Source organism: Narcine bancroftii, chromosome 14 (assembly GCF_036971445.1).
Source record: "Narcine bancroftii isolate sNarBan1 chromosome 14, sNarBan1.hap1, whole genome shotgun sequence".
In the NCBI taxonomy this organism is placed as follows: Eukaryota; Metazoa; Chordata; class Chondrichthyes; order Torpediniformes; family Narcinidae; genus Narcine; species Narcine bancroftii.
Genome location: NC_091482.1, coordinates 14,747,939 through 14,768,626, shown reverse-complemented (window position 1 = coordinate 14,768,626; position 20,688 = coordinate 14,747,939). Strand labels below are relative to the sequence as shown.

The following is a 20,688-nucleotide window of genomic DNA, read 5'->3' as shown; positions in this document are numbered from 1 at the left end:
AGTCACTGTTAGGCCTTCCTGACAAGTATCCATAATAGTTCTCTGGTTAAGTGAGCTCCAAGGAACTTGGTGCTCTCCACTCTCTCTACCACAGATATGTTGATGTGTCATGGAGGATGGTCATTCCTGGTCCTCCTGAAGTCTACATTCATCTCCTTCATTTTGTTCAGGTTGAGACTCAGGTTGTTACTCTCTCACCATTTGACAAGATTTTCCACCTCTTCTCTGTAGTGCGACTCATCATCGTTGCTGATGAGGCCAACTACTGATGTGTCATCTGCAAACTTGATGAAACTTTTGGAGCTGGATGGCGATGCTGCTGTGTGTCAGTACTGACCCAGACAGACTGTGGTCTTTCTATTAGGGTTTAGTTACAGAAAGGGGTATTGAGTCCCAGTGAGAACAGCTTCTCCATCAGCCTCTGGGGGATGATTGAATTAAATGCCGATCTGAAGTCAATGAAGAGCATATGAGGCACAATTCTATAGATGGGCAAAGATGGAGTGAAGCGACAAGGCTATAGCATTGTCTGTGGAATGGTTTCTTCTAAAGGTGAATTGGAATGGGTCCAGTATCTCTGGGAGGTGTGCTTTGATGCATTCCATCACCAAACGCTCAAAGGATTTCATAATGGTGGAGGTCAGTGTGACAGGGTGGCAGTCATCGAGGCCTGTTACTGTTGCCCTCTTGAGTAGCAAAATGATAGTAGCTGTCTTGAACCCTGCTGGAAAGATAAGACTGCTGCAGTGAGATGTTGAAGATGTGCGTGAAGATCTTTGTCAATTGGTCTGCACGGTACTTCAGTTCCCAACCAGGTATGTCGTCAGGTTCCACTGCCTTGTGTGGGTTCACATTGGGTAGGGTTCTCCTCACCTCATTTGTAGCTGAGGGATACTGAGCTTTCTTTGGCATCAGCCTGTTATTCTCATCAAACTGTGCACAGATGTCTAGTCTGTCTCGAAGGGAGCCGTCATTGTCCTTAACTCACAAAAAAGTGACTTGTGACCCCTCGTGTCACTGGTGTCACACAGCTGTCTTTGGATCTTCTGTACGTACCCCCGCTTTGCCTTCCAGATTGCATGGGAGAGTTCAGCCCTGGCTGATCTTAGTGCCATCCTACACCCTATCCTTAAGGCAACATCATGAGGTCTGAGAAAAGTTCAGACCTCAACACCCAGACTGTGCTGAATGCTAATAAATGTTCCAGTAAATAATAGATGCAGATGAACACAGACCAAAGAATTCCACTTAAATCTTTTTTACAGGGCACCACACAATGTCAAGGTGCTTCAGGATTACAAACATTTTTTGAGAGGGAATAATTGTCCTTTTAAATTGGGTACATTGGCATATTTTTCTCTCCACATCTCAGTGAAAAGGATTTGAAGAAGTGTTGTCTGCAGTCAGACAAGTTACAAGCATATGGCTCAGCAAGCTGATTATGGTGGATGAGTTCAAAGGGAAATACCTGGATAGATTACCTGTAAGTGCAGGGTGTGGTGAGAGACCAAAGCTAGCCCATTGGTGGCTACAATCCATCACCAAACTCTGAATGGAATGCAGACGAATGCTGCACTGCTGGGATTCTGCTGCACTTAGATGGAATTCCTGGCCTGGAGATTAGCAGATAAGATTTTAATTCATTTTTAATCTAGTTTGTTTCAATTCTTCATGCTTTTAATGTGTCATCATTTAATTTTACTTTTCTTTCAAAGGCATCTTTTGAATTCATTGCAATGTGTTTCCAGCATGTCTGAATATCACCAGACATGCTTATGGAACCAAATGAACCAATTTTCCTTCTATTTTTCTGTTCTTAAAGTATTTTAAAATATAGACTTGACTTTGACAGGAGGTGAAGCTCTGCTCCCAGTTTTGCCTCCTGTCAAAGGCCATTTGGGCACTTTGGACAGATATATACAATTTGCGGCTTATTTACCCCAGTGACATCGCCATGCCCGAGGTGCTGTGAGTTAGTTGGATTGGCCCTCTACATGAGCCTGTGTGAGTTCATGCAGATCAAAACTATATGAGACAAGTTGGGTTCAGCTCATTTAGGCATATTGGCTTTGGGATGCTTTATGCTGGTTACCACTCCTCAAACTTATGAGGCAGATGGCAGGAGGAAGGCCATTTTAAGCACAAAGGAAAGGAAGAGGAAATTAACACATCCATTCAGATAAAATGTCCACTGGTTTGTTAAAAAAAAATCACTTTGCTAATTAAAGTCTTAATTGCCATATTACCAAAAGCACACCTAGAGAAAATGATTTCAACTGCACTTTCGTGAAAGAGAAAGAAAAATGACAGTAGATGTTGGGCATGGATTCACTTTAAATTTCTGACTTACAAAGTACAGGCCAATTAATTTGCCCCAGTTAATAAGTCCTCATGAGATACAAAGAGATAGAATTTTTTATTAGGCTTGTGGAGATCAAGTTCAAACAGATTTGTTCAATTTAAAGTCATTATTTGAAAACTTCACTTAAAATCTGATCTGCTCTGGGTCAAAATGCATGACAGTATCCCTCTCCTTTACTCTGCAATTTATGCCAATCTTCACTGGGTAGAGGCGAGGACTTTACTCATAGGTAAAGGCTTGGAAGGGGACAGGTCTTTTGTATGAATGAGTAATTTTCAGTATAAACTTAGTTAGCTGTGCCATGAAAAATAGTCATCTATGTGACAAAATAACAATTACAATATTTTGCTTTAATATCATTCAGGGATGCAATTAGACCTTCACAAAATAGCTGACATAATTGAAATAATTAGCAAGATGCAGAGACACAAGAATATTTCAATAAAAGACTAGTTTGCATCTCTGAACTTGGTTGCATCTGATCCAATGAACAGTGACCCATTTCTATGGACGTGCAATTAACTTGGCAGCCAAAGGAGATTCCACGAAAGTGCAGTTGAAATCATTTTCTCTAGGTGTGCTTTTGGTAATATGGCAATCAAGACTTTAATTAGCAAAGTGATTTTTTTTTTAACAAACCAGTGGACATTTTATCTGAATGGATGTGTTAATTTCCTTTTCCTTTCCTTTGTGCTTAAAGTGGCCTTCCTCCTGCCATCTGCCTCATAAGTTTGAGGAGTGGTAACCAGGTTCAGAAAGAAAATATGTTCTAGTGTACAGTTCACACAGGTCAAAGGGGTCATTTTAATTTATACTGGTGTGCAGTAAACTGGGTTAATGTTTCCAAGTAAGACTTATGCAGATCATTGGAGAGAACCTTGAAAAAAATAATTTCCTCTGCTTCCAAGGGAGAAAGGAATTAAATGTTTCCAAAGTCAGCCTTCTTCCCCATTGAAATCAACATCACAGTTCAGGAGCGAAGTTGTGCTCGTATGCATAAGCAGGCAAGCGCAAAAGGTCAATGGCTCTGATTTTGCAGGAGTAATGAGAGTGAAGCGGAGAGGTTTGCTATTATTTCCCCATGAAAATGACAGCAGCTATGGGATTCTGATACTTGGAAATCCTAAGCACAGAAGTGCATTCATGTCATTCACAAATCTGGATCACTGCAGAATATACTGAAAATAGTGCTGAGATGATGTGTAAGCTAGTTTTTTAATGGTGTATTAAGTCAAAACAACTGCTAAGCAAATTATCAAGATGTTAAAAATTACATTAATCCACGTGTGTTAAAACTCTCACTCCCTCATGAGAGCTATCAGAGAATATAATAGGATTAAGATCAGTTACAGAAAAGGGCAGAGATGAAGTTTAAACCAGACAAATGTGAGGTAAAAACACAATGCTGGAAAAACTCAGCAGGTCAACAGCATACTTAAAAAAGCCAAGATAAAGATATGTAACCAACATTCTGGGCTTGAGCCCTTCATCAAGGTTTTGAATGTGAGGCGTGGCACTTGTCAAATGTAAGGGAAATGCATTCAGTTAATGGCAGGGTTCTTAAAATCATTGATGTGCAGAGGGATCTGGGGGTTCAAGGCTATAGATCATTGAAAGTAGCCACAGAAATAGATAGGGTGGTAAAGACACAGGTATGCTTGACTTCATTGAGTGGGGCATTGAGTATAAAAGTAAGAAAATTGTGTCACAGTTCTGAGTTTTGAGGAGAGATTGGACAAACCTCAAAGGGTCAACTTGATTTCCCAAGAGTGTGAGAGACTGAGAGGAGATAGAGGTCTATAAAATCAGAAGAGGCATTGATAGGATGGACAGTCAGAATTCTTTCCCAGCATAAAAGCACCACACACGAGAGGAGGCAAACAATCTTGATGAAGGGTTTTGGTCAGAATGTTGACTCTCTATTACCTTCCAGGGATGCTGCTTGACCCACTGAGTTTCTCCAGCATTTTGAGTGCTGATACCCCAGCAGACATGTTTAAGGTGAGGGGGAGGAAGTTAAAGGGAGATGTGCAGGGCAATTATTTTACTCAAGCAATTTTAGGAGCTTGGAACAGGCTGCCAGGAATACTGATGAAAGCAAATACAATAGTAGCAATTAAGAGACTTCTGGAGAGCAGTTTCTAGATCCAGAGCCAGTTTTTCATTGGTGCTAGCAAAATTCAAATAAATATCCCAAGAAAGAGCAAAGAGCAGTATAATTATGATGTTCAGACTCCCTGCTGTCTAAGCAGTCAGTGGTCTGAAAGACTGCCCATAGTACAATAGCATCTGGCAGTATCGTGCACATTCAGATATCCTTTGAGATACCATGGTAGGTGGGCGTCTCAAAGCAAAGTGCCAGGGGAAGCTTACAATTTCCAACTGTGAATGCCTGCCTGTTGCCCTCTCTAATTAGAAGCTTCAACTCAGGACTCTGTCTTTGTTCACTGCCTTAGTTTACAGATGAGCTTTCATTACTTCTCATTACAAGAACACACAAAAAAGTCATGCAGAGTTCCTTGACATCTTTATTAGGGAGCTCCAGAAAATTAAGCCTAGCGAAGTGAAACATTCTGATAATATATTGCATTCAGTTTCTTTATCACTTAAACTGAAAGCATTAATAATAAATCTCATTTGATCCCTTAACATGCTCAATTAAAATCTATACCGCTTCGGATGTTAAGAGTTAAACATTATCCTTGATGAAAGACAAGAGATCTTCCATTCCATCCCTCAGTTATTCTTCATGAAAATGAGCACCTTTTACAATGGTTAGCATAGGGGTTAGTGCAACGCTGATACAGCAGCAGCAACAGGGACCAGGGTTCGAATCTGGCACTGTCGTTAAGGAGTTTGTACGTTCTCCCTGTGTCCGTGTAAGGTTCCTCCGGGTGCTCTGATTTCCTCCCAATATTCGAAAATGTACAGGGGGTTGTAGGTCAATTGGGTACAATTGGGCAGCACAGGTTTGTGGGCTAAAAGGGCCTGCTATTGTGGTTTATGTCTAAAAACGCTGTTCAAAAATTTAAAAACACAGTCTTCTGCATGCAAACAGAATGTTCCTCAGCAACTCAGGAATTTTACTTGGAACTGCTCTGTAGAACATTCCAATTCCCCAGATCTTTTGCGCTTGTGACCCCCCAAATGACAACAGAAAAGCGAAGACTCACAATAATAAGTATAATAATAAAGTATGCTCTGTAATATAGACTCCTGCAAAGATAGGCCTGGCTTCAGACCACTTTAAGTCACCTTATAACAGCCTTGGGAACAAAGGGACAACTTGGCTGCTTTTGAACTGGAGTTGAAATGGTTCCATTCTTGTCACTGATGCCACTTGTCTATGGGCCAGGAAAACTGATCTCTTGCTCTAAAGTGCAAAGATATTCAGCTGCTGGAGATATCACAGCATGGTTGTTGAAGATTCTTGTTAGAAAGAGTTTTGTAAAGAAGGAAAGAAAAGAAAATCTGGTAGAACATTGCAAATATTGTGTTTTTAATATTGCAGGGCTTTCAAAACTATTGCTTTGTTCTTGAAGAATATAGAACTACTTGGAACTAAAGAGTAACAATTCAGTGCATTATTCTATCCAAAAATGTTTCCTGCTGCTTCACTTTTGAGTTTTCAGGATACCAATTAAACTGGCACTCAAATGTTTCACTGATGAAATATTGCCCTTTGAATGAGATAATCAACCAAGCAGAAAGTTTGTGCAGTAAAAATGTTGTTATGTTATTCAAGGAAGAGAAGAGAGATCTGTTAGTGCCCTCTTCAATAATTATCCTCTCTTCTGATTTCCAGGTTAACATTATACATTTTTTTGCTTCAGCTAAGGCTATCATAATAAATCTTTTTTGTGGTTCATCCAGTTTGAGGCCTAATTCTTTACTTCTTATATTACTTAGAAGAAAGTTCTCTGTCAGCTAGATGTTTTCGCTGGAAAAGAAGGAAACGGGAACAACAGTACATGCAATTTGGACATGTAAGAAAGTGGAAAAGTTTTGGGAAGATCTAAATCAGGTATTAAATAAAATCACAAAAAGCAACATACCAAAAAATCCAGAGATCTTTCTTCTAAGTAATATAAGAAGTAAGAATTAGGCCTCAAACTGGATGAAGCACAAAAAAGATTTATTATGATAGCCATAGCTGTAGCAAAAAAATGTATAATGTCAAACTGGAAATCAGAAGAGAGCCTGAGAGTACAGCAATGGTACATAGAAATGAATAAATGTATTCCATTGGAAAAAATAACATATAATTAAAAAAATAAAGTCACATTATTCGAACAAATTTGGGAACCGTACATGGAACACAACAAAGAGGGCCTACTGTGGACCTCCACCCCCTAAAATGACAGAATGAGAAGAAGACGAAATGAACTGACCCAGTGTGTAAAAGTAGATGACACAAATTTCTTGTTTATTTTCATTGTGTGATGACATTGTTTAATGGGTTTATTGTATTGTATATGTTGAACGTTTAAGGGGTTGAGAGGAGGGTGGGAAGGAAGGAGGGAAGGGAGGGGGTAAAAAGGGGAGAAAATGACACTGTGTATATTCAAGAGGGAAATGTGTATTTTGGTTAATATGGATCATAGTGTGAAAAATTAAAAAAATTAAAATTATTATTCTCAATCAACACCAACCATTCCAGTACAATGTGAATTGTTCAGGAACTGCTTTGCAACAACTCTGCACAACTTACAGAGTCAGATCGTGTTTACTCCTTGAACTTAATGCTCATTCACTTCTGAGTCTACTCTTGCTTTTTGTTGCATGTATTCAGATCAAACTCCAGGCCTCAAGGCCTCCAAAGGACAAGATATCAAATGGCAGATCTTGAAGCCCTGTCCTGGACCATCCTGAAGGCCCTTTGACAATGCTCTGCTGTGAAAGATCTATTTGCCATTCTTAAAACATGCTTAATGGAGAAATAAAAGTACACATTTAAAATAAAATAAATATTAACATTTATAATACTGAAATTAATTAATAACATTAAGAGCAAATCAAATAAAAACAGCAAACCACTTGCCCTTAAAAATAACAGGTCCATGTTTTGAATGACAACATGGTTGCTGCAATACTGAGGGACTCAATACAAGCTACATTTGGCTTCTCACCTCATTCTCCTTCTCTGCATTAAATGCAGGTCCAGCAGCAAGTGTGGAACATCAGAGGCTTCAGCATCAGAATTCCTTCCAGTGCACAGCCATAGAAATAAGGAAAGCACAAATCTTTACAATGCATATACACAGTTCTCTCTAATGTGCCAGACAGCAAGCAAGTTAATTTTGCTTATTATGTTCCCAAAATGAAGCAATTTTATAAGATGCTGGAATAGGTGCTGTATCATTTGCCTTCCTGAATCGGCCTGCAGGACTTTATTTTCAGTCCTTTGAAACTTTCTCCTGCCTTCAATCTTCCCATCCTTTTAAAAATTCATGCCTTGTGACAAGTGAGATGAGTTATTTCCCAATTATCAAACCTTGCCTTTTCACCTCTGAAGGCATCTCCTTTTTCAGGTTGCGACTCCCACCCCCCCGAGTTTCTAAATTTTCTAAAGAAAGATGGAAAATATTTAAATAATCTGAGTAGTTCACTGGATAAATTCTAAATTCCTTACATGGCACCATTTATAAACTGATCAATTGTGATAAGGTGAATACTACAGGGAAAGTGTTTAGCAGCAAACTGAGCACATAGACCACATATCCAAAAGCAATCTTGACCACTTTCCATTATCTGGATGGAAAAGAGTTGGTTTAGTATCTGGACCAGTATCCAGAGGTCTGGACTATTAACCTGGAGATGCGTTGAGGGAATTTCAATTCAAGTAATGTAATATCTTTGGAATGAAGATCATCAGTCATAGTGGTCAGGGGTCATTTCAGCATCTGATTCACTAATGGTCAATGAAAAATATCTGTCCTCCTCCTCTTCCAATACAGCTTGAATGGGACTTCCAACCATAATACGAGTTCACCCTTAACTGTCCACTGATATTGTCCATGGACTGCAGTCGGCAATAATTGGTGGGATAAAACACAGACAAATAAAAATGTCTCCCAAATGTAAAAAACTTTGAGATTCTGAGAATCAGAATTTATTGTCATGAACATGTCACAAAATTTATTGTTTTGTAACAGCATCACAATGCAAACATTTATATAAATAAATGAAAATGGTGTAAGAAAAAGGCAGGTAAGGCAGTGTCTGTGGTTCATTGTTCATTCTGGAATATGATGGCAGAGGGAAAGAAGCTATCCTTGTGCCACTGAGTGCTCATCCTCAGACTCCTGTACCTTTTTCCCCATGGTGGCAGAGTGAAGAGGGCATGGTTTGGGTGGTGGAGGTCCTTGAGGATAGAGGCTGCTTTCTTAAGACACAGCCTCATGTAGATGTCCTTGATGTAGTGGACACGAGTGCCCATGATGTTGCAGGCAGATTTAACAACCCTGTGGAGTTTTTTTCTTGTCCTGAGCAGTGGCACCTCTGAACCAGACAGTGATGCAACTAGCCAGAATGTTCTCTACAGTATACCTGTTGAGGTTTTCGAGAGTCTTTGGTGACGTACCAAATCTCCTCAAACTTCTCATAAACTATAGCCACTGGCAAGCCTTCCTCATGATTGCATTGACATGGAGACTCCAGGACAAATCTTTAGAGATGTTGACACCCAGGAATTTTGACCCTCTCCACTGCTGACTCCTCGATGAGGACTGGTTCATGTTCTCCTGATTTCCTCCTGAAGTCCACAATCATCTCCTTGGTTTTGCTCAAGTTGAGTGCAAGGTTGTTGGTGTGACACCACTCAACGAGCTGATCTATCTCCCTCCTCTACACTTCCTCATCTCCATCTGTGATCCTGCTAACTGTGGTGTCATTGGCAAATTTGCAGATTGCATTGAAATTGTACCCAGCCACACAGTCATGGATGTGGAGTGAATAGTTCAGTGGGCTAAGCACATATCCTTGAGGTGTCCTTGTGTTGAACGGTAGTGATGAGGGGACGTTTCCTACCCACAAGTGGAAAATAATCTAAAAACACAATACTCGAGAAACTCAGCAGGTCAAACAGTATACTTTATTGAACTTTGGCTTGGCTTCGCGGACGAAGATTTATGGAGGGGGTAAAAAGTCCACGTCAGCTGCAGGCTCGTTTGTGGCTGACCAGTCCGATGCGGGACAGGCAGACACGATTGCAGCGGTTGCAAGGGAAAATTGGTTGGTTGGGGTTGGGTGTTGGGTTTTTCCTCCTTTGCCTTTTGTCAGTGAGGTGGGCTCTGCGGTCTTCTTCAAAGGAGGCTGCTGCCCGCCAAACTGTGAGGCGCCAAGATGCACGGTTTGAGGCGTTATCAGCCCACTGGCGGTGGTCAATGTGGCAGGCACCAAGAGATTTCTTTAGGCAGTCCTTGTACCTTTTCTTTGGTGCACCTCTGTCACGGTGGCCAGTGGAGAGCTCGCCATATAATACGATCTTGGGAAGGCGATGGTCCTCCATTCTGGAGACGTGACCCATCCAGCGCAGCTGGATCTTCAGCAGCGTGGACTCGATGCTGTCGACCTCTGCCATCTCGAGTACCTCGACGTTAGGGGTGTGAGCGCTCCAATGGATGTTGAGGATGGAGCGGAGACAACGCTGGTGGAAGCGTTCTAGGAGCCGTAGGTGGTGCCGGTAGAGGACCCATGATTCGGAGCCGAACAGGAGTGTGGGTATGACAACGGCTCTGTATACGCTTATCTTTGTGAGGTTTTTCAGTTGGTTGTTTTTCCAGACTCTTTTGTGTAGTCTTCCAAAGGCGCTATTTGCCTTGGCGAGTCTGTTGTCTATCTCATTGTCGATCCTTGCATCTGATGAAATGGTGCAGCCGAGATAGGTAAACTGGTTGACCGTTTTGAGTTTTGTGTGCCCGATGGAGATGTGGGGGGGCTGGTAGTCATGGTGGGGAGCTGGCTGATGGAGGACCTCAGTTTTCTTCAGGCTGACTTCCAGGCCAAACATTTTGGCAGTTTCCGCAAAGCAGGACGTCAAGCGCTGAAGAGCTGGCTCTGAATGGGCAACTAAAGCGGCATCATCTGCAAAGAGTAGTTCACGGACAAGTTTCTCTTGTGTCTTGGTGTGAGCTTGCAGGCGCCTCAGATTGAAGAGACTGCCATCCGTGCGGTACCGGATGTAAACAGCGTCTTCATTGTTGGGGTCTTTCATGGCTTGGTTCAGCATCATGCTGAAGAAGATTGAAAAGAGGGTTGGTGCGAGAACACAGCCTTGCTTCACGCCATTGTTAATGGAGAAGGGTTCAGAGAGCTCATTGCTGTATCTGACCCGACCTTGTTGGTTTTCGTGCAGTTGGATAATCATGTTGAGGAACTTTGGGGGACATCCGATGCGCTCTAGTATTTGCCAAAGCCCTTTCCTGCTCACGGTGTCGAAGGCTTTATAGAGCAAAGATAAAGGTACATAACCAATGTTTCAGGCTTAAGCTGTTCATCAAGGTAAATAATCTATTCCATTAATGTGATAGGCAAGTCAAATATTTTGATTGTGAAATAGTGCATTCGTTTGTCCATTCACTTTGGCCTTCTGTGGGCCCTGATACAAGAGTTCAGGATCTTAGCATCAACCCAGATGCTACTTCTCCACTGAGAATGGTTCTTGCCAGAGATTTCCAGGAGTCATTGAGGATGCTGCATTTTCTTTCAAGGGAGCTTTGTGCACATGCTAGACCTTTTTTCCCCTTTGTTCATGAGTTAATCTTTTGGCAAATTCAAATATTTGGCATGAGACTTGTGAATGACATAATCTTCCTGGGTTTAAATAACTGAAGGTAACTAGGAGCTTGACGTTGAGGATGTTGGTCCGTGAGAGGACATTGATGCTGATTTAGTTCTCCTTTCTATGAATATGGAGGAATTTGTGATGGCAGTGTTAATGGGAATTTTTAAATGCCTGGGTGTGCCTGTTATTGACTCTCATGCCTCAAACTAAATATAAAGATGTGTGGATAGGTCCCAGAGAGTATAGACCATTTCCCATATAGTAGGAGCCACATCTCAGTTAAAGATGACATCGATGAGGAAATTCGCCACCATCTTCAAAGCACCAGCAGAGACTTTGATCAGTACAGGAAAGGATGTTTGACGATCAAGGCTTCAGACATGACATAAAACTTGTGGTCTACAGGACAGCAGTAACTCCTGCCTTGCTATATATCTTTGTTCTTTCTGCATCAATCTGAAGAAGTTGGCACGGTTGGCATAGTGGTTAGTGCAATGCCTTTACAGCACCAGCGATTGGGTTCAAATCCTGCGCTGTCTGTAAGGAGTTTGTACGTTCTCTCCATGTCTGCTTGGGTTTTCCATGAAGGCTCTGGTTTCTTCCTACAATTTGAAATATGCCATGGGGTGTAGGTTAATTGGGTGTAAATTGGGTGGCACAGAATTTTGGGGAAAAATGGCCTGTTATCAAGCTGTATGTCTAAAAAGTTATAGTAGTTGGTGGTAAATAGGAAGATCTGATAATGCTGCAGTATATATCTGGCACATATGGAGATTGGTAGATGCTGGATAAGTAAATTTTCCAGTTGCTTGAGATTGCGTGTTGCATGTTTGGCGAACTAACCACAAGGGGCACCAAATTTAAACTTTCATATTTTTTATCTCTTTACTTTCCTGATTGTTTTATTGGTTGCTTGAGGCTGCTGGTTGCTTGAATTCCAGATAACAATAATTTTACTGTATATTGGAAACATTTGTGGGAACTTACTCAAAGTGCACTCAAAATAAGACTTACTCCATACACGTTAATTTTTAATGCCCCATCTTCAGCCTACTGAGAATAGGATAAGCTGTTGGCTGTAAGGCATTTTACGATCAAGTCTTTGGATTTGCCATATGATTCTGCAACAAAGTCCTGAGAAGATTCGTTGATCTTTCTATATTCAAAGGAATCTTTGGTTCCAACAGAAAACTCAAATCTATAGCATTATTGTCAAGATATTCTTGTTTCATTCAAGCCCCTGAAAATATCACAAAGGTCTGATGTCAAACAAGTCATTCAATTGAATACAGAGATAACTTACAAAGCTGTGAAATCTCTCTGAATGAACAATAAATCAGGTTCCAAGAGTATTGTTATCAACAGCCATACTGCTGTATTCAAAGAGCTAATCTTTTAGATTCAACATTATATTTCCTACCTAATATGGAATCCAAGCTCAAATGCCAAGCAACATTTCACGTGATGGTTTCATAACTTTGATCACCCTAATGTGAAGGATTTTCATTAATAAATGTCTGTACTCCATTTTCCTATTGTTTACTCCAGTGAACACTCTGCAGCACAGTTCATGTTTGCCAGAATTCAACATTTTAGACTCTGTGCTGAGCTGACAATGACCTTTAAGTGGATTTTTGATTTGAAAGAAGGCAATTCTGAATAAAGCACAAAATGCCATTGTTAGAACATAAGAAATGATGAGAGGTCATATACCCTTTCAAGCCTGTCCTGTCATTCAATAATATCATTGCCTAACCTCAACTACATTGCCTGCCCTATTCACACATCCTTTGATGTCCACAAATACAAGGATGTCAATTTCAAGGATACTGTATTCATTAACTGAGTATCCGAGCATTCTGGGTAAGAAAATTCCAAAGGTTCACAATCCTCTGAGCAGAGAGCTCATCTTATTTGTATGTGACTAATCCCTCGTTCGTGATTGCAAGCTGGGAGCCATCTTAAGTTTTACATTATATCTTATCTCGTGAAAAACAATGGCCATTCTACCCAATCTACCCTGATGCCATTCCCCCCTCCCTGATATCTATTTAGGGCATCTTCAATGAAGACTTTTATGGCAAATATATATATCCTAAACCAGGTGTTGAAAACTGTACACAGGGCACTGCACAAGTTCTCACAAAAGCCCCATATAATTACATAAAAGAGTCTATAATGTCATTTTCTTTTTCATCGAGGCTAGAATAATGACATTTTCTTTGCAAATTATTCACGTTCCTGCATGTTAACTTTGCGATTAACGTAGAAGGATACACAAATCCCTATTCATACCAACGTTAACTCAATTATTACTTGCACTCTATTTACTAGCAAAAATGTCCAATTTCAATTGTTCCCCCAATTGCACATAACCGGCCACCTTCCATCCAGCTCATTTAACCTAACGTTTCCTTCTGCCTCTGTGTCCTTGTCATGGATTGCTTCCTCATCAACCACATTGGCATCATTAAGCTATGTACTCCATCATTCACGTCATTGATGCACTTGATAAACAACTGAGATCCAAGCAGTATCCCAAAAGCCACAAAAATGACCTGTATCTTTTGTTTTTATTCTTTTCTTTCTGCCTATCATTGCTGAATCCCAAGAGAGCCCCAATAGTGATAATCAATTTTATGGGATAGTTTAGCCAATTTTTTTTTTGAAAATCAAAACTTAGTACAGCAGGAGTTCTGCTTCACATCCCTGCAAGTTACTACCTCAAAATAAATAAAAACCATTCAATACATTTGTCATAATTATCCCACTGTGAAGATACCTACTCGCATCGCAATCTTCTGCAATAATAAAAGCAATAATTGATTTCAGAAACCCTAATAATTGATTGATTTGCAACAGTGGTTTTCAAACTGCCCTCCCTAAACTCACATTCCACCTTAAGTAATCCCTATGCAATAAATCCTCTGTGATTAGTAAGGGATTGTTTAAGGTGATATGTATGTGGAAAGAAAATGTTTGAAAACCAGTGTTTTAATTGTACCTAATTGACTCGTTATGTGCATGGTTTCATAACCCCAAAGGAAATGGGCCAATGACAATTTTTCTCAAGCAAAATATTTGTAACAATTGGGTCTAGAGCAGTGGATTAGCAATCCCTTACTAATCACAGAACACTTATGGAATAGGGATTGCTTAAGGTGGAATGTGAGTTTGGGAGGGCAGTTTGAAAACCACTGATTTACACCAATCTTTGGCTTGGCTTCGCGGACGAAGATTTATGGAGGGGGTAAAAAGTCCACGTCAGCTGCAGACTCGTTTGTGGCTGACAAGTCCGATGCGGGACAGGCAGACACGATTGCAGTGGTTGCAGGGGAAAATTGGTTGGTTGGGGATGGGTGTTGGGTTTTTCCTCCTTTGCCTTTTGTCAGTGAGGTAGGCTCTGCGGTCTTCTTCAAAGGAGGTTGCTGCCCGCCAAACTGTGAGGCGCCAAGATGCACGGTTTGAGGCGATATCAGCCCACTGGCGGTGGTCAATGTGGCAGGCACCAAGAGATTTCTTTAGGCAGTCCTTGTACCTTTTCTTTGGTGCACCTCTGTCACGGTGGCCAGTGGAGAGCTCGCCATATAACACGATCTTGGGAAGGCGATGGTCCTCCATTCTGGAGACGTGACCCATCCAGCGCAGCTGGATCTTCAGCAGCGTGGACTCGATGCTGTCGACCTCTGCCATCTCGAGTACTTCGACGTTAGGGATGTAATCGCTCCAATGGATGTTGAGGATGGAGCGGAGACAACGCTGGTGGAAGCGTTCTAGGAGCCGTAGGTGGTGCCGGTAGAGGACCCATGATTCGGAGCCGAACAGGAGTGTGGGTATGACAACAGCTCTGTATACGCTTATCTTTGTGAGGTTTTTCAGTTGGTTGTTTTTCCAGACTCTTTTGTGTAGTCTTCCAAAGGCGCTATTTGCCTTGGCGAGTCTGTTGTCTATCTCATTGTCGATCCTTGCATCTGATGAAATGGTGCAGCCGAGATAGGTAAACTGGTTGACCGTTTTGAGTTTTGTGTGCCCGATGGAGATGTGGGGGGGCTGGTAATCATGGTGGGGAGTTGGCTGATGGAGGACCTCAGTAGAAATGTCCTCACTCCTTCCTTAAGTAAATGGGATCTGCTCTGCCCAAGACCACAAGAAAATCAAAGTTCAAATTTATTGTCAGAGTATATACATGACATCACATACAACCCTGAGATAATATTTCCTGTGGGCCAAGCAGAATTATTTGGAACCTGTAAACTGTCAAGAGGATGGAAATGTGTACAAAAGAGCAACATGTAAACTAAGAAAGAAATGTAAACAGTCTGTGCAATACAGAAAAAATATTCAGTAATAAATAAATTTGTGAATGCAACTCAAGTCATTGCACAATTGCTACCCTTAGGCATGTAGTAAAGGCCTTTATTGAGCATTCCACAGGTACTGAGTTTGTAACCTTCAAAAACTAAACTCCCTCTCAAAACATAGGGTCCATGCCGCCCAAATAACCTATTCCGCGGTATGAACTCGTAGGCTGAAATGGGCTGTTACCGAGCTGTATGTCTAAATGAAAAATTAAAAGGTTGCCTACCCCTGGATCAGAAGACCAAAGGGTTCATTCATTATTTTATCAGGTGTGCAACAAGAGGGAGCAAAGGGTAGTTTGCATTCAAAAGGAGGCACCAGAACATGGGGGAAAATGGATAACAAGAAGGAACTGTTTTCGTAGAATCGCTGGTGTTGTAGATGAATTTGTAACAATCATGGATCAAAAATACTGCTCATGTCAGTTGCAAGATAGCTGCGAAATGGCCTCTTATGGCAAAATCTGACACACTTAAGCAGATGGAAAACATGTATGATGTTGACATCGAATCTATTTATTTCAGTGTTTTAGTAGGTATGATAAATGGTAAAGTTATAATACTTCGTGGACATTGAAAGACACTTTCACTCTGATGGTCCTGTCCAGATCATAAGCCCATAAAGACAGCAGAGCAGAAATAGGTTATTCAGCCCATTGAGTTTGACCTGCCATTTAATCATTAGCTAATCCATTTCCCCACTCAGTCCAACTGCCTGGCCATCTCCCCATAACCTTTAATGCCCTGGCTAATCAAGAATCTATGAATCTCTGTCTTAAATACACCCAATATCCTGGCCTCCACAACAGCCAGTGGCAACAAATTCCACAGATTTACCACCCTCTGGCGACATTACTGGAAGTCATTGGAGGAATATTAAAATGTCTGCAACCACAAAGTCTATTAACACATGCAATCTCCTTGCTTCTATGTTCCCGCAGTTCTGAATAGTTTCTAAAGGGAAATGGTTTCCATGATTGAGAGGTTTGTTTTCATCTTTCTCACCAAATACCTATTGCATGAGAGAGAAAAAAAACATGTGCCTGAGGGGTGCTGGGTCATGGCATTCATCAATGAGGGAAAAAAAGATATCTAACTAGCCCAGAAGCCAAGGAATGATTTAACATAAAGACTCAGATCAGTAGTTGGTGCAGCCTATTGATTTTCCAGCAGGGTTGTATGTTAGAATACTCACTTTAATCTGATTTGCTTTGATATTGGCATAACATGCTGAAGAGGAGGCAGATTTAAAGATAGATGATAGGGATGAAAGGTAATTCAGTCTTGAAATACGTGCTGAAACAACATTTCTGGGTGCTAGTTCCAGAAAAAGGCAAGATATTAATCAGGATCGTAGCTTCAGCATGTCTGCTGGCAATCAGGATTTGGTCATGGTGACACAATAATTGAAATTTACAAAGCCACAGTTTAATGGGTTTGATCAACTCCAATTTTGGCAGTGTTGTTACCCACTTTTAAATGATTATCTCTGAGCATTTTGAAGGAGGTATTTAATGGTTTACTTTCAACTCCAGTCCAGGGGCAAAATGTCAACATCAAAACTGCCTCCTATTCAAGAACCACCAGATTTTCCATTGTTTTATTTTCCTTTTCCTTAAATTTACATTTGCAAAATTTCATTTCTATCACTTCCATTCCAAAATGCACCTTCCCATTCCCTCTTCCCCTTCACCATCAGAATATTTTAGGAAGGGAGTCAAGCATAGTTTGAACAAATGCTGAGTAAAACCTATTCTAGATCCATTCAGTGTTGCTATTTTAATCACAGCAAGGCCCAAGTTCAGGACAAGGCTCCCTCTGCTCTGACAAGATGCATACATTTAAATAGCCCATTCAATTTACCATAATGATTCCTCCAAAGTAGACAATTTAGCTGTTTGCATTAATAGCCATACTTCCTACCACCCCCCTCCCATACCCCATGAAAACCATCTGTAAAATTAGACCACTGAGACCTAATCTATGAAGAGTTAAATCTCAGTTGAATGAACAAAGTTGAAGAAAGAAAACATACAGATTAATGGTGTTGCAATAATTTGTTACAACTTCTTTCAATGGCATATTCTTATTCGTCACACAGGAAACCGATTGCCCCTGATTACACATGATAATCCAAGGAGCAGTAGCTGGTTCACACAGAGTGCACTGGCAAAGAGCCTGTATCTCCTTCCAATTAAAAAAACCTTACTACATTCAAAAAGGTTGTCATCTCACTTTACAGAGTAGGGATTTTTTTGGATGCTGCAAGATGCACATCAAAAATAACCCACGTTTCCTCCCTCTTCCGTCAAAAATAACCCACATTTCCTCCCTCTTCCGTCAAAAATAACCCACGTTTCCTCCCTCTTCCGTCAAAAATAACCCACGTTTCCTCCCTCTTCCTTCAAAAATAACCCGTGTTTCCTCCCTCTTCTGTCAAAAATAACCCACGTTTCCTCCCTCTTCCGTCAAAAATAACCCGTGTTTCCTCCCTCTTCCGTCAAAAATAACCCGTGTTTCCTCCCTCTTCTGTCAAAAATAACCCACGTTTCCTCCCTCTTCCGTCAAAAATAACCCGTGTTTCCTCCCTCTTCCATCAAAAATAACCCGTGTTTCCTCCCTCTTCTGTCAAAAATATGCCTCATCCAGCCTGAGAAAATCTGGACCATTCACAAAAAATTCATAGCACATTGGTACAGCAGAGAATCCAGCATTGCTCTGATGAGCCAAACAACCTCTTTCAGTGTTGGAAGCTTTAATTGTTCTGGTATCAAAAGGCACTAAAATTAGGCAAATATTCTATTCCCTTTGAATACCATCTTTCAACATGCATTTTCCATTCAGTACCCAATTAATGTTAGACTCATAAAGCAAATGTAAAGATGAACAGAATATACTTATTTTTATAATGACAACTGATTAACATTACATTTCCTCAGTATTTTTCAGCATGTTTGCAGGTTGACAGATTACACTGTAAACATTTTTTTAGATTATCTAGTCAACATTGAAGAGTCCTAATGTTACAAAAATAGCTCATGAAGGTGATAGAAAATTAGACCTTTCTTATTAAAAAAAAATGTTTGGTCAATAAATGAGGATCAGGGAATGTAAGAATTACGTTTCCTGGAGTACCCACAAATCAACTTGTTTTTGCATAACTTGCCTTCACACATTCCAGCTGTTGGAAACACCTCAATAGTACATCTCTTTTTTGGTGTTTTTGAATGGTAAGGTGAAGGAATAGAATTGGACCTATTGAAATTTTCTGACGTCAACCTCATCAGCAAAACCTCAGCCTCCAGTGGGTCTGAAACCAAGAGAGTGGCAGTGAACTAAAGCAGCCGTCATCTCAGTCCTTCACTCCACCCATTCACTCCCCAAGCAGCAGAGTACCACAAAGCTCTTTGTAATCCAGATTTGAAGGTAGGTTTTCAATCATCACTCCAACAAAGAGTATTTGTCTTGGTTGGTCATCCAGAAAGAAACACTCAGTTGCAAACCAAAATTCACCCAAGGAACTCTGTAGCACAGTAAAACCCCTGTGGTCAAGAAATCAAGCAACCGGCAACCCCAAGTAACCATCTTTAATCTTTTAAACTGTTTATTCTTAATGACAGTGTATTAGTTAGCCTTTGTATAAGTGAGTCTCAAGCAACCGGAAAATTCACATGTCCGGCATCTACCAATCCCTGTAGGTACCGGATACCAGGGGTTTTTACCGTATTTGCAGGACAGCAAAGATCCATTTACTCTCAGGATGGTGCCATTAGATAGATGCTGGATGTCTCCTGGAATGAGGCACAGGAGGTGGTGGCAATAAATCTGAAGGAGCCTTATTTTGCACCCTTTTTCTGAAACAAGGATCAAAACCCACTGATTACAACATTAAAAGTTGGTCAATCTGAAATATCACAAATAATTGTCTTCAATACTGCCAGCCCATTTCTTTCCAAAGGTTTGCTCCCACACAGGATGTAGAACACTGAGGGTTCTAGCGATATCATGGCTTGGACATGGTGGTGAAGCCACAGCATCTCCGGGCTTCTGTTACATCTTGTTCTACGTAACTGAAAATGGGTAATAAGCAGAGATGAAGAGCTAACAACAGTGGACAGCACATTTTTCAAAAGGTGTGCTTTGCAAGAAAAAAAATTGGGGATTGTGATAGACAACTTCAAGCTGAACACGAAGATAATTTCAGAATTGCTGTATCACATAGGAAGTTGGAGAAAAATAAATGAACTTTTATTGAATTTAGCATTAAGCGTCTACTCACCACAAATGCAACAGGATGTATCACAACTGTGGTGACATTGAGGAGACATTTCTGCTGTATTAAACCATCCTGAAGACAATAAATGCTATTGTTAAGTATACTAACTATGCTATTGCCTGAAGAACATGTGCATCAGCATGCGTTCAATCTATATCAATGTAATGCACAGCATCTGCACAGTATGTGCTTTTATAGCCTATCTGCATCTATCTTGACTAAGCATGCCCAGGCCAAGACAAAATTTGCATAGTACTTTCACTGAATGCATGCCCAGGAATTCCTGGACTGATTAAACCAGTTTGCTTTGAGAACAATATATGAGCACACTTAAAATGCAACAGGAAAACACAAAATAGGTCATATCTAAAAAATGGTACATGATAGGAAAATTTTAAGGTGGTTTTCGTGATCAGCAGCCCAAATTCCGCACACTAAAAAGTGTTCAGGAAGAAAATCCTCCTTGTTCAGACTCAGTCCAAGCTAAAGTTTGAAATTTGTTCATGCCAATAATTCCATTGCCCTTGGATTGAAAGAGTTACCAAGAATTTGCAACTTGATACAGAAAATTATTTGCTCTGCAACCATTTGTTGAGGAGAAAAGTTCACCATTTGCTCACTCAAACTTCATGTACAGAAGTGTAAGATTTTTAGAATATTGAACAATGAATCTAATCTATTGGAGCCATAAACTCACACCTATCCCAATTTGGTTATGGTGAAGACTGCTGCAAACAGAGCAACCGATGGGAAAGTGTTGGATCACAGACAACACGCTTGCAATTTCTACATTTAATTAATTCAGTGCAAAATCCCAGGATACTGCCACTTTCTTAGAGAAGGATATATTAAAGAGAGCAGAAAAACAACATTAGTTTTGCTCATCCTAATGTAAGGTCACAACTCA

At 40.6% G+C, this 20,688-nt stretch overlaps 1 protein-coding gene and 1 long non-coding RNA gene across 7 annotated transcripts in view; both read right to left on the bottom strand.

The window, feature by feature from the left end:
- Window positions 1-16,870, bottom strand: part of LOC138749558 (uncharacterized) — a 28,804-nt gene extending 11,934 nt beyond the window's left edge. Inside the window, exons 1-2 of the long non-coding RNA XR_011348743.1 lie at window positions 16,701-16,870; window positions 7,492-7,566 (exon numbers count right to left, since the gene is read on the bottom strand). This is a non-coding gene — a long non-coding RNA (uncharacterized lncRNA). The remainder of the gene's footprint in view (window positions 1-7,491; window positions 7,567-16,700) is intronic.
- Window positions 1-20,688, bottom strand: part of sez6b (seizure related 6 homolog b) — an 813,765-nt gene that overhangs the window by 438,448 nt on the left and 354,629 nt on the right. The window lies entirely within an intron of this gene.